At 29.2% G+C, this 12461-nt stretch overlaps 1 long non-coding RNA gene across 1 annotated transcript; it reads right to left on the reverse strand.

Moving 5' to 3' along the window:
• Positions 1-739: 739 nt before the first annotated feature.
• On the reverse strand, positions 740-5877 carry LOC148780563 (uncharacterized). The gene is made up of 2 exons (XR_016040092.1): positions 5671-5877; positions 740-3455 (listed from the first exon to the last, which is right to left on the reverse strand). It is a non-coding gene; the product is annotated as an uncharacterized LOC148780563 (long non-coding RNA).
• Between the last annotated feature and the right edge of the window lie 6584 nt (positions 5878-12461).

The following is a 12461-nucleotide window of genomic DNA, read 5'->3' on the forward strand; positions in this document are numbered from 1 at the left end:
CTATTTCTCATTGATGGTTCTTCTATATTGTAAACAAGCCGATTCAGACTCGTTAGCCGATCATGTAAATATCATCTCACCTGTCAATCCTTTACCTCGACTTGTCTCTGGTCCTACATCCTTTTCACTCTCTTATACATAAAAGGCAAGTTGGAGTTCAGGGGTGGACATATACCAAAGCATGAGGCATATATCTCAGTCATCGATACCAAATTATTACTTTTATAGTTTTCATGCTTTATTTGATAAGACTACATTCACCACGTACACCGGATAATAAAGGGTATTTGAGGGGAGGTCTTAGACAAATTTATCAAAAATGGATGAGTAGAAGGGAGGCCCTAGACAAATTAATCAAAAATGGATGAGTAGTATGGGATTTAAAATTTGGATGTCGAATGGGTTGGAAGATTTGTTTGCTACCCTGGAAAGGCTAAAAATAAAAAGTGAATGAGTTGGAAGATTTGTTTGCTACCCTGGAAAGGCTAAAAATAAAAAGTGAATTGTTTTTAAGGAGTTTTATAAACTCATAAAGTTCAGAGTTGAATTTTGTAGATAGTTATCGAACCAATTAATTTTCTAGTTATATTGACCAAGTTAATCACAGTACTAAAAAGTGAATTGTTTTCAAGGCGTTTTATAACTTCAGAAAGTTTAGAGTTGAATTTTGTAGATAGTTATCGAAGCAATCACTTTTCTAATTATATTGACCAAGTTCATCACAGTAGGAGATTTAAGGTTGAAAATGATAGCATTTTAATGGTTGTTGTAGGGCATTTTTTAATTTTTTTTCTCTGACTTCATTAGGAGAGTAAATAATTTACAATTTATAGTTGTTTTTGTTAACACTCCCTACAATTTATAGTTGTTTTTGGAAGCTTTAGAAAGTGGACAAGTACATGCAATCTTCGCAAGTAATTTCACTCCGTCTTCCTTACATAATAATGTTCTTTAGGCCTTGCTTACATAATGGGAATCGATGTCATGTCTGAATTACCGTTAGCTACTGGGAATCGATGCCATGTCTGAATTAAAGCTACTGTACATCATTTTGCTGCATCTACTCAACTTCAAGGGCTAATAGGAAAGTTGCCATTTTGCTGTATCTACTCAACTCCAAGGCTTAGAGGTCCTTTTGATTTTTCTATGAGTAATATGAAAGTTCTAATAGTGGAAGATAATGTGGCAATATGTAAATGGCGTATATGTTCTGAACCGGGTCATTAATGCTCTTCGAGGTAAAGAAAGTGCTTCCAAAGAAAGTTGCTCACTTGATAGTATTCTGATGGATTATAAGGTAATTGCTAAGACCGTTTAAATGTACATAGAAAAATAGTTAAACATGCATACATAACATATATTGAGTTATACACACACATTCATACATTCGCATATGTACTCTGCATAAACATATGTTTACAACGTGCATATATATCACAGATACAAACATATACCTAAAAAAATAGCACATATGCAACTAAATCTTAAAATATGGTATCTCTACGTATATTTTATGCTTAAACGGCATAAATAGAAACACTCACACCAAACTTTAGAAAAATGATATGTCTATGTATATTTCAGATATCGATCATGAATGGATACGAGGCAGCAAGAAGGATTTATAAAGAAGAAACAAACAAATCAATTTAATCTGGAATGGATTTCCACTCGACAAAGCTCTTCAACATGTATTCTCTCTGAGATGCTATCCATGAAATCAATAAATAATAATTCCTCACCACTTTTCCCTTTCTTTAACCGTGTTCAACATGGATTCTCTCTTAGATGTTATCCATGAAATCAACCGATAATAATTTTTCACTTATCACTTTTCCCTTTCTTTAACAGTTTAGTCTCACTTTTTTATTAACTATCCCTCCTAATTCTTCATTGAATTATTTCCTCTGAGAAATACTTCTAATCAATACACTTGTTTTGATTAACTATCCTTCCTTATTCCTCATTAGTTATTTCCTTTGAGACATACTTTTCAACTCATTGAGTTATTCCTTTTGAGAAATACTCCTAATACATGGTTTATGATTTTTTATTATCTATATTTCCTTATTCTTCATTGAGTTATTTCGTTTGAAATATACTCCTAATACATGGTTTATAAAGTTTTTCTCAACAACTAATTTCATGGTTTAGGAAGTTCTTCTCAACAACTAATTTCATAAGAGTTGTTGGTTATCCAGAAGAATTCCCTTCATTATCTACATCAGAATAGTCCTCGTGGAGTTTCACAAAGCTCGCTAAATTACGAAGTCAATTAAAGCTCTATAAAGGATTTATTCATTTTTCTATTTTTGCAGGATTGTATAATAAGAACTTGGTGAGAATCACGTGTACATTTTATGTTTTTGAAATGATATATTGTAACATTTCTTGATTTTTATAAGTTAGGAGTTTCACAAAGTTCGCTAAATTAGGAAGTCAATTAAACCTCTATGAAGGATTTATTTATTTTTCTGTTTTTGCGGGATTGTATAATAAGAATTTGGTGAGAATCACTGGTACATTTTATGTTTTTGAAATGATATGTTGTGACATTTCTTGGTTTCTTTAAGTTTAAAAAAATGCATGACTCATTCTTCTTCTTTTATACCAACTGGTATTGCACATTCTGAAAGAGAGAAGGAGAAAGGAAAGAGAGAGATTAATGTTAAAAACAAATAGAAATTACAAAGGGAAGGCTTGCTATGGGACTCCATCCATATGTATAATATAGGTGACCTGTAGTCTAAGCCATCAAATCTAAATAAATAGCTAAGATGGCTTGGGTTACAATGTCACAAATTCGCTTTTAACCATCAAATCTTGATAAGACGGCTTAGAGTTTTTAATTTTTATTCTATAAATCATTTTAAAGAAAAATTTGGGGCAGATTTGATAGGGACGCACATGATAGAAATAATAATAAAATATTTTTTGGTGATCAATAATTATAAGAATACCCCTGAAAATTTCAGGGGGATTTTGGTAATTTATTTTTACATAAAATATTTATTTTTTATTTTTCCTATGTTCAACCTAATTTTATGATGGAACATCCAAAATTTTATCAAAAAATAAAATGTTTTGTATAAAAAAATAAAAATAAAAAAGACTGTTTTGGGTGATATTAGGGTATGAATACTCATACCCGTTTAATTTGGCTAAGAAGTAGAGTCACATATAACTTATTCGTTGCTGGGCCACATAAAAAAATTTCTCATTACTCTATTTCAAATATTTTTAACTTTTTTTACCTAATTTGTAGAGCTTGGGTTGTGAAATGAGGACTTGCCAAATACACAATGAATTGTCAATGAATTTAGATGGTGTTGCTCAAGCAACGGCGAGCTACCCGGCAGTTTTGGTGAGGAAATTTCGAAAATGTTTACCCTCAAGCAAGGGTGAGCTACCAGACAGCTTTGGTGAGGAAATTTTGGAGAAGTGCACCGCTACACCTAAAAACAAAAAAAGCAAGGGTGAGCTACCAGACAGCTTTGGTGAGGAAATTTCGGAGAAGTGCACCGCTACACCTAAAAATAAAAAAACCATCATTTTCTATTTGCATACGCAATGGATATTTTCTATTAGAATAGTATACGAAATGAATGGATCCCTTTCTGCATATATGAACAAATTACATAACATAACAATGTAAAAAAAAATACGAAATGGATAGATCTCTTTGTACATATACGAACAAAACACAAAAGATAACAATTGTCCATATATAAACAAATTACTCCAGATAATAATGTCAAAAAATATGAAATGGATGGATCTTTTTATGCATATGTGAACAAAATACAAAAGATAACAAAGTCGTAAAATAATACCAGTCTTTTATCTCCCTCTCTCTCTCTAGTTTATCAAAAAATAATAGTGGAAAACCAAATAAAATTAATAGGAAACAGGAATACACAAATAGTAAAAAAAGAAAAATAATGAATTAATAAATTCCCATATTAACAATTTATTTTATGAAAGGCAAATGAATTTGGTTCTCTAGGAAAACAATTATAATTAATATAAGAAAGAATTACTTAAATAAATGGGAAAAGAATAAATAACATTTGAATAAGCATATACTGGAGTGCAATATTGTTAAAACATGAAAAGAAAAAAAAGTTAAGCACGTTAACCATTCATAATGAAATTTTTTAAAAAAAAAAGTCAAAGATTTATACTTTTATGGGAATATACCGTGCATTTACAACAGCAGGTCAAACTCAATGCCAGGTTGATATCAGGATTCCAAATGATTATGATGTAACCTCTTCATCCATAGACTAATTAAAAAAAATTTGGAATTGAACTTTTAGAGAAAATAATATCTCAATATTGAAAAAAGTGCTTTGAACGGCGAGATCTTAGTGTAAAAAAAAACTCAAAATCTGATTCTTTTTTAGTTTTTGAAAATAATTATTTAGTGATTCAGTAGTTCTTATATTTTAGACTAAAAAATCTTTGCGAGTAGGTCTTATGAGTTAGGGATTACATGAACGGTGTATGCTGAACGGTGTATGCTCCTGCAGAAAAGTAGAGCACAACGATAATATAAACGGATAATATCTTTCCTAATTGATATGGTTGATATATATATATATATATATATATATATATATATATATATATATATATATATATATATATATATATATATATATATATATATATATATATATATATATATATATATATAGAGAAAAGATGGGATTAACCTACTAGCTCATATAACCATATGAGTTCAAAGGTCCAGATTGAATCTGAGCCGATCTGACGATCACAGATGATCGGTAGTGCTTGAATTTTTTCTTTTTTTTTCTACAAATCCAAACCACTTGAAAATTTAGGTATGTGTTTTTCTCATCAAGGCGCACCTAATAAAAATATAAAAAAAATTATTAGTGAAAAAAATATCAAAATACCTCCCTAAAATTTTGGGGGGTATTTTGGTCAATTTATTTTATATAATTTTTTTTTTTTGATATTTTTCGAATATTCACTTTTTTTTTATGAGCACACATATAAAATTTCAAGTTATTTGAATTTGTAGAAAAAAACTAAAATTCAAACACTACCGGATATCTGTGATCGTCAGATCGGCCTATAATCAATCTGAGATGTTGGGCTCATATGTTCATATGAGCTAATGGGCTAATCTCATCTTTTCCTCTATATATATATATATATATATATATATAAACTTTGAAACTTCGTCTTGCTCCTTTAATCCAAACAGAAATGTTCTTTCAAGCATTATTACTACTCATCGTGCTATTAAACATAAAAAGAGTACCCAAAGTTAATTTCAATTTTTTAAAAAAAATTAAAAATTAAATATAGATAGAGCACAATGATCAATGAAATAGATGAGATATCAAATTGATCCTCTAAAAAGATTTACTGTCACTAAAATTATAATAAAAAAAAACCAAAACCTAAATATTCAAAGGTGTAATTATAACTACATAAAGCAATTCTAAAAAAATAAATTAGTAATTTCACTTTAAATACATAAATATTAACTAACTCTAAATTCATTTAGGAATCAGGGAAAAGAAATAGAATAACATTCAATAATAAATAATAAATAATAAATAGTAATTAACAAATACCACAAGATAAACAAAATATAATTCTAACAAAAAAAATCACTTAAAATTAGCATACCCATTTAGTCTACTCCAATAGCTTAACAAGTTTTGTCATCTAATGTTTTTAGTTTTTTAAATAAATTTTTCTCCAATTTTCGATTAGGGCTTCACAAATTAGCATAAAGTTTTAAGTTTTCTAAATAAAGTTTTTTCCAATTTTCAATTAGGGCTTCACAAATTAGCAGAAAGTTATATAGAGATGTTTGAAAGGTATATTGTACCCAAAAAAAAAAAATTGTAAAAACTTATCACAATATAAAAATGTTATTCCAAAGTCTGTCATATTAAAAACATGTGATTCAAAATCCATAGTCAAAGACATGCAAAAGGTTTGGTAAGTCTATACGCCTTACACTTACAAATATAAACAATATATTAGTGACATTATTTTTTGCATCACATTTTGTTAAAGTAAAAAATGCAGGTGTAGAGAGAAAAAAAAAATGGTCACAATTACGCATCCCTAACATTATTTTTGGTGTGGACAATCCACCCAACTAATCCACGTTTTAAAAGACGGGTTACTACTATTCTTGTCATCATCAATCTTACGGTTTATTGCCCCATATCCATCTTATACTTTGTTTAAGCATGCAATTGTTTTCGATAACGAAAGCAAAAGATACAAAGTGTTCAATTTTCTCACCGTATCACTGTACTATAAATTATTATAGGTTACATGGATCTTGTGTCATGCAACTGAACACACACATAGAAAGAATACTTTTTTCAAGAGAATTCAAATCAACTTTTGGCTTTTACGGATAGAAAAAGAAGAAACTACAAAAAAAAATTAATTTCAATGTAATGGATTTTAGAAAAATCATACAAAATCTTGCAAGTAAACCTACATAAGATTTTTAGAGATGCACGAACCTTATTTAGAAAAATATCCATGCTGAATTTTCTAAATATATATTTAAATACAATTCCTTGGCATTGAAGGAGAGACTCGATACATGAATTAGAAAATATGAAAACGTCTATATGTAATTTAATAAAATAAAATAAAAAACAAGAGGAAAAGAAGCCCCTAAATGAAGGATGATGAGTTTAGAAATACAATAACTAAATTAAAAAGTTTATTTCTCTCTTTCTTACTACCTATCTCTTCCTACAAAATTTCTAAAAAATCTCTCTAACCTCAAAAAATTCCTATAATCTCTAACCTGAAATATGTCCCGCAATTTCTCTCAAACCTAAAATAACCCACTAAAATGTTGGAAGAAATATTGGTATGCCATCTAATTCTTAGATTAAAAATATTTTATACACAGAAGTCAAAGAAAAAAAAGGACAGAGAGAGATAAAAATAGAAATATAACTACTCTAAAGTTCTTGGGACATGTGTTCACCCTTCAACACGTGAGCTTGCTACTATTCCAACACACACATATAGAAAGCCACTACGCAACGTTTATGGGCAAAAATGAACAGTATTTTCACTCATTAGTTTGGCGCCGTCCGATTTTTTCAAATGGCGTGATAAATCGACCACACTGGATTGCAGTACTGCAACGACATAGCATGGCCGGTGCGGTTGATTTTTTTATGCAAAAAACATAGGAAACCGCAACGGATCCACCAAAGCCATTGCGACTTTTCAGGCAAATATGAATCCAATCTATATTAGTTAATTCTCTAACTGTATCTTCTGTCTCTAACCATGCTCTATGGTCTTATTTAAAGGTTTTTAGGTTAGAGTTTTGTGGATTGGCATTTTCTATGTATGAAAATTGAAAATTAATGAAAGTAGTCACATATCCTTTAAATTAACTTTTGACTACTCTACATTAATGAATTAGTCACCCAGCAATGTATAGCTAATTTGTACAATCCAATTTCTACTAAAATAGTGGTTTTTAAGTCAATCTTAAGTAAATTATTGCTTAGGACAATGTGACTTGTCATTTTTGTGGTGACACTATGTCATGCTACCTGCTTAATTTGTGTTAAACAATTTTAAAATAGTATTAATTTCAAGTAAACTACTCCCTAGCATAGTGCAATGCGTCATTTTTTTTGTGGTACTATGTTACGCTGCCTACTCAGCTTCTGCGAAATTTATTTTAAAGAAGTTTAAGTGAATGTAGTTTTTATGTAAATTGAACATATTGTTTCATTCTGGAATTGAAAGCGGCATGTGCATTCAATAGTTTAGACGTTGTAAATAGTATGTTCTTTATTATTGCATGAACAATTGTTTCATGTGGGGTGGACCACATTTCTACAATATGTGGTCCATAAGGTATAAAGGATCCATCGTAGATGCAAATAGTTGGTCCATCTAAAAACAATTATCACTAACGGTCCAAATGTTTTCTTATTATAATTATCATTTCTACTTTTCAAAATTTATTTATTTTTTCATATTCATGATCTTCATGATAAAGATTATATATTATCTAAAAATTAGGATCAAATTATATTTAAAATGTATATTTATTGTGGAGCCCACATTGCTACATGTGTGAGGTTGGTTGCATGCTAACCGCGTCCTTATAGTATTGTTAGGCTATATTATCATTTTATTTTTTAATTAATTGTCCTATAATGCGTCATTTTTATGTTGCCACTGTGTTGTTTTACTACCTGCTCAGCTTTTGTGAAACTTATCTTAAAGAAGTCAAAATAATGAAGAAGTTGTTTCATCTAGATTTTAAAGCGGGATATGTATTACACATAGACACGAGGACTTTATGCTGTGGAGTAGAAGAAAAATATAAATTTTTTATTGTGGTGTTGCTTGACTATATTGTACGATTTTATATAATTAATGTTATGTTTTTAAGTCAATTAGATTTATTAATCAACTTTTTAAAGCTATTAGTTATAGTATAAGTTATAAATAAATATTTATTTGTAACTTATACTATAACTTAAAAGTTCAAATAATTTTATACTACAGATATATTTGACTTAAATATGTAAATATAGATAAATTAACAACTTTATATAATTATAATTTACAATAAATTAATTTTTATGTTGAATTATACATTCTGTTATTTTTAAAAAATTTTGTTACACAATAAAAGATTATAAAATTAACTATAATCAATTAACTCTATATAAACCTCATAAATAAAAATGATGGTCGAACAATAGCTTAACCTATTGATTCTCCTTGGAAACCATCTTTTTTTCATTGAGTTCTACTAATCCACAAAATCTCATTTATTATTGAACATGGGATCCCCAACTCCATTTGGATGTCCATCAAAGATTGGTGGTAAGTTTCCTAGAAATTGTAAGTAAGCTACTGATTACAATAATGCAATGTATCATTTTTGTGGTGGCACTATATTGTGCTAACCATAGAATTCATGTAAAATTTATTGTAGAGAAGTAAATATGAATGTAAAATTTATTTAAAGTAGATATATTGTTTCATTATGGGGTTTAAATGGTTATGTGTGTTCTATGGTCTAGAAGTTGAAAATAGGAAGTTCTTTACTGTGGTTTTGCTAGAGTAAATTGTAGGATTCACTTTAATTAATTTTACAACAGTGCAAAGTGTCAATTACATAATGGTGCTATGTTGTGCTATCCGCTCAATTTGTATCAATTTTATTTTAAAAAAATAATTAGAATATAAAATTTATTTAGAATTGGTTTATAAAATCATGACTCGAATTTTGTAATTCGAGAAATATTTTTTAAATTAATTGAATTCAATTAAACTGTATAAACAAAAATGATAGTCAAAATTCAACTTCACCTATTAATTCTCCTTGGAGCACAACTTTTTATTCATTGAAGTCCGACTCATCCACCAAATGTCGTTTATTATTGAACACCGGATCACCAACTCTATTTGGATGCCCTTTAAAAATAGGTAGTAGGTCATTTTATTAATCTTCAGTACACTACTACTTAGAGCAATGCAACATATCATTTTTATGGTGGCACTATGTTGTACTACCCACTCCACTCGTGTAAAATTTATTTTAAAGAAGTTAACATGAATATAGAATTTATTTGAATTGGATATATTGTTTCACTATAAAGTTTAAATGGTCATGAGTGTTGTATAACCTAGAAATTGAAAAATGGAAGTTCGTTATTGTAGTTTTGCCATATATAAGTTTGATTTTAATTAATTTTACAGTAGTGTAATATGTCATTTATATAGTGGAACTATGTTGTTCCATAGGAAATAAGGTTGAGGTCGTGGTGGACGCACCACTTGAGCCTCAGCTACCGATTTAGGTTTCTATTCCCACGGACGCATTTGAAAACCGCTAATTATTTCCAAAAAGGAAAATGGGTAGGGGCATGTATTCCCCATTGATCTACTCAAAAAAAAGAAAACTATATTGTTCCACAAGCTTAATTTGTATCAAAATTATTTTAAAAAAAATTGATTGGCTTATGGTATTTATTTAAAATTGCTTTAATAATTTATGATTTTACTTTTGTAATTCAATATTCAAGAAACATTTATTTTTCAAATTAAAATTATAATTTTATTACAAGAAATGCATTTTAATATCCACCAAACTTTTGGTAAACATTTGAATTCCATAAGTGAGTTAAGTTGAATTTTGAAGTGATTTTGAGTATTTTTAGTTGATATGGAAAAAAATATCAAGTCAGCCTGAAATATAATTTTACAATACCCTTTCCATGGTTAGGGTACGAAATCCTGAATATGTAAGATGGCGATACCGAATTCACAGAGTGTTTGGAATATCGATCGAGTCAGCTCAGACTCGGGCAATGGCCGAACTCAAGCCGAAGCTGTTCCAAGTAGGAATCCAACTCGAGGATCTTAAAAAAATTCAAAAATTGCGAAAACAAACTCCAAAAAAAAAAAAAAAAATTCTATTTGTAATATGTTTATTTATATGTTTTATCATTTAGAAAAGATTGGAAAGTATTTTAGACGTGAAACAATTATTTTTACATTTTCCTATCTTTTTTAATTATCTTGAAAATACCCCCAGTTACAAACTGGAGGTATTCTCTCGAAATTTTGGTTAAGGGAACTCCTAAAAACCTTGATTCTAATACTAAAATACCACAAAAACTCTAGTAGACTATAGGCAACCTATACCCAATATAATTGTCCCAAAATTGCCCAAGACCTACCTTAAGTTAAAATAGACCCCGAAAGCTTTTTGACGGTCCAAGAATTGCCTCAATCGGACTTACGGATAAAAATATCCAATAAATGACACTTTAGTCCCTGTGAGAGTCAATTGTCGGGCCAAGGGTCGGACAGCGACACGGCCCGGCAGGCCTAAATACAACCTGATGATGTAGTAAATGTATTTTTTTAATTAAATAAAGACAAAACTTCAAGATAAATCTAAAAAAATCTAAAACAAATCCAAAAAAAATCAAAAAAAAATTACGAATTGAATTATATAAATACCCCCTCCATAACCCAAATAAAAACCAGAAAGAGATCAAGAAATCCATTAGAAATTCTTGAAATTAGGAAAATAGCCCAAAAATAGGAAAATCCCCTAGAAAATTTTTAAAAAATTAGAAAAAAAAAAAATTCCCTATCCAAAATTCATATTCAACCATCTCCCAAACTCAAAACCTTATAAAACTAAGGAAATGCTCTTCCAATCACAAGAAAAACTTAGGTAGACCCTACCTAAAATTCTCAACTTTTCCCCTGCCTTAATAGATCTGAGAAAATAAACTACCTAAAATTTCTAGCTTTTTCCATACGTTGGGAATCCAATATCTAGGGCAAAGAACTCAGCTTTTTCCCTACCTTAGGAACTTAGATCTAGGCAAAAAACTACCTAAAATTTTCAGCTTTTCCCCCTGCTTGGGAACACGAGATCTAGGGGAAAAAACCTTGGATCTACCAATTCTAGCAAGCAAAGATCCAAAAAAGGAGATGGTAGCACAAATAAGAAGATTGGCCTGATCCAAGCTCGAAACTTCGGGTTTCGGGTCCCTAAAAGTAAATATCTCGTTTTTTGCTTAATTTAGTATGTTTTTCTTCATTTAATTCTCTATTTTATTTTATTTTTTTAGAATTAATTTATTATGAGATTTAATTAAAGTTATAAGCATTTTTTCAGTCAAAATACAGATTTAAAGCTGTCATTGCCAGTAGACTAAAAAAATACCAGATCTGTATAGATCTGGGCTTTTTCTGAGCATATAATTCAAGCGATCCTATTTTTTCTACTTTTTTAAAAAATAATTCAATTTTGCTAAGATTTGAGCAGATATCATCCCAGAGACCTGTGCAGATCATATCGTAAACAGTTTGTCGCCCACCGTGAGGCACCTTGAGCTTCATATCTACATTTTAGACATAAAATTTTTGTATGATATTTATTTTTTCAGCAAAAAAATAAGAACAAAAAGAAGAAAAACAATATAGATTTGAAAATATGTTATTTTATTAGATTCTATATTTCCTTTCTATATCTGTTTTTTCTCTCTCCATAAAAATTTTAGATCTTTTCCTCTCAATCTTAGTGGTCTTTTATATCATCTTTTAGATCAAAATTTATCACCTTTTTTAGATCATCTTCTTTTGGATCCATCTAGATCGTCTTTATCTATAGATCTTCTTTCATATTCATCTTTTATATGTATTTTTTAGATCATCCTTTTAGATTATTTTTATCATCTTTGTTTTTTTAGAACATCTTTAGATCCATCTTTATCACATTTTATATCATCTTTTTTAGATATTCTTTCATTCATACTCATCATCTTTAGATCATCTTTTTCTTCTTTATGATCATCTTTATTTTCTTTACAGCATTCTTTATCATCTTTATCTTCTTTAGAGCATTTGTTATCATGTTTTAAATCATCTTGATC

The sequence above is a fragment of the Amborella trichopoda genome, chromosome 9, assembly GCF_054954075.1.
Source record: "Amborella trichopoda isolate Santa Cruz 75 chromosome 9, AtrichopodaSantaCruz75HAP2 v2.0, whole genome shotgun sequence".
Lineage (NCBI taxonomy): Eukaryota > Viridiplantae > Streptophyta > Magnoliopsida > Amborellales > Amborellaceae > Amborella > Amborella trichopoda.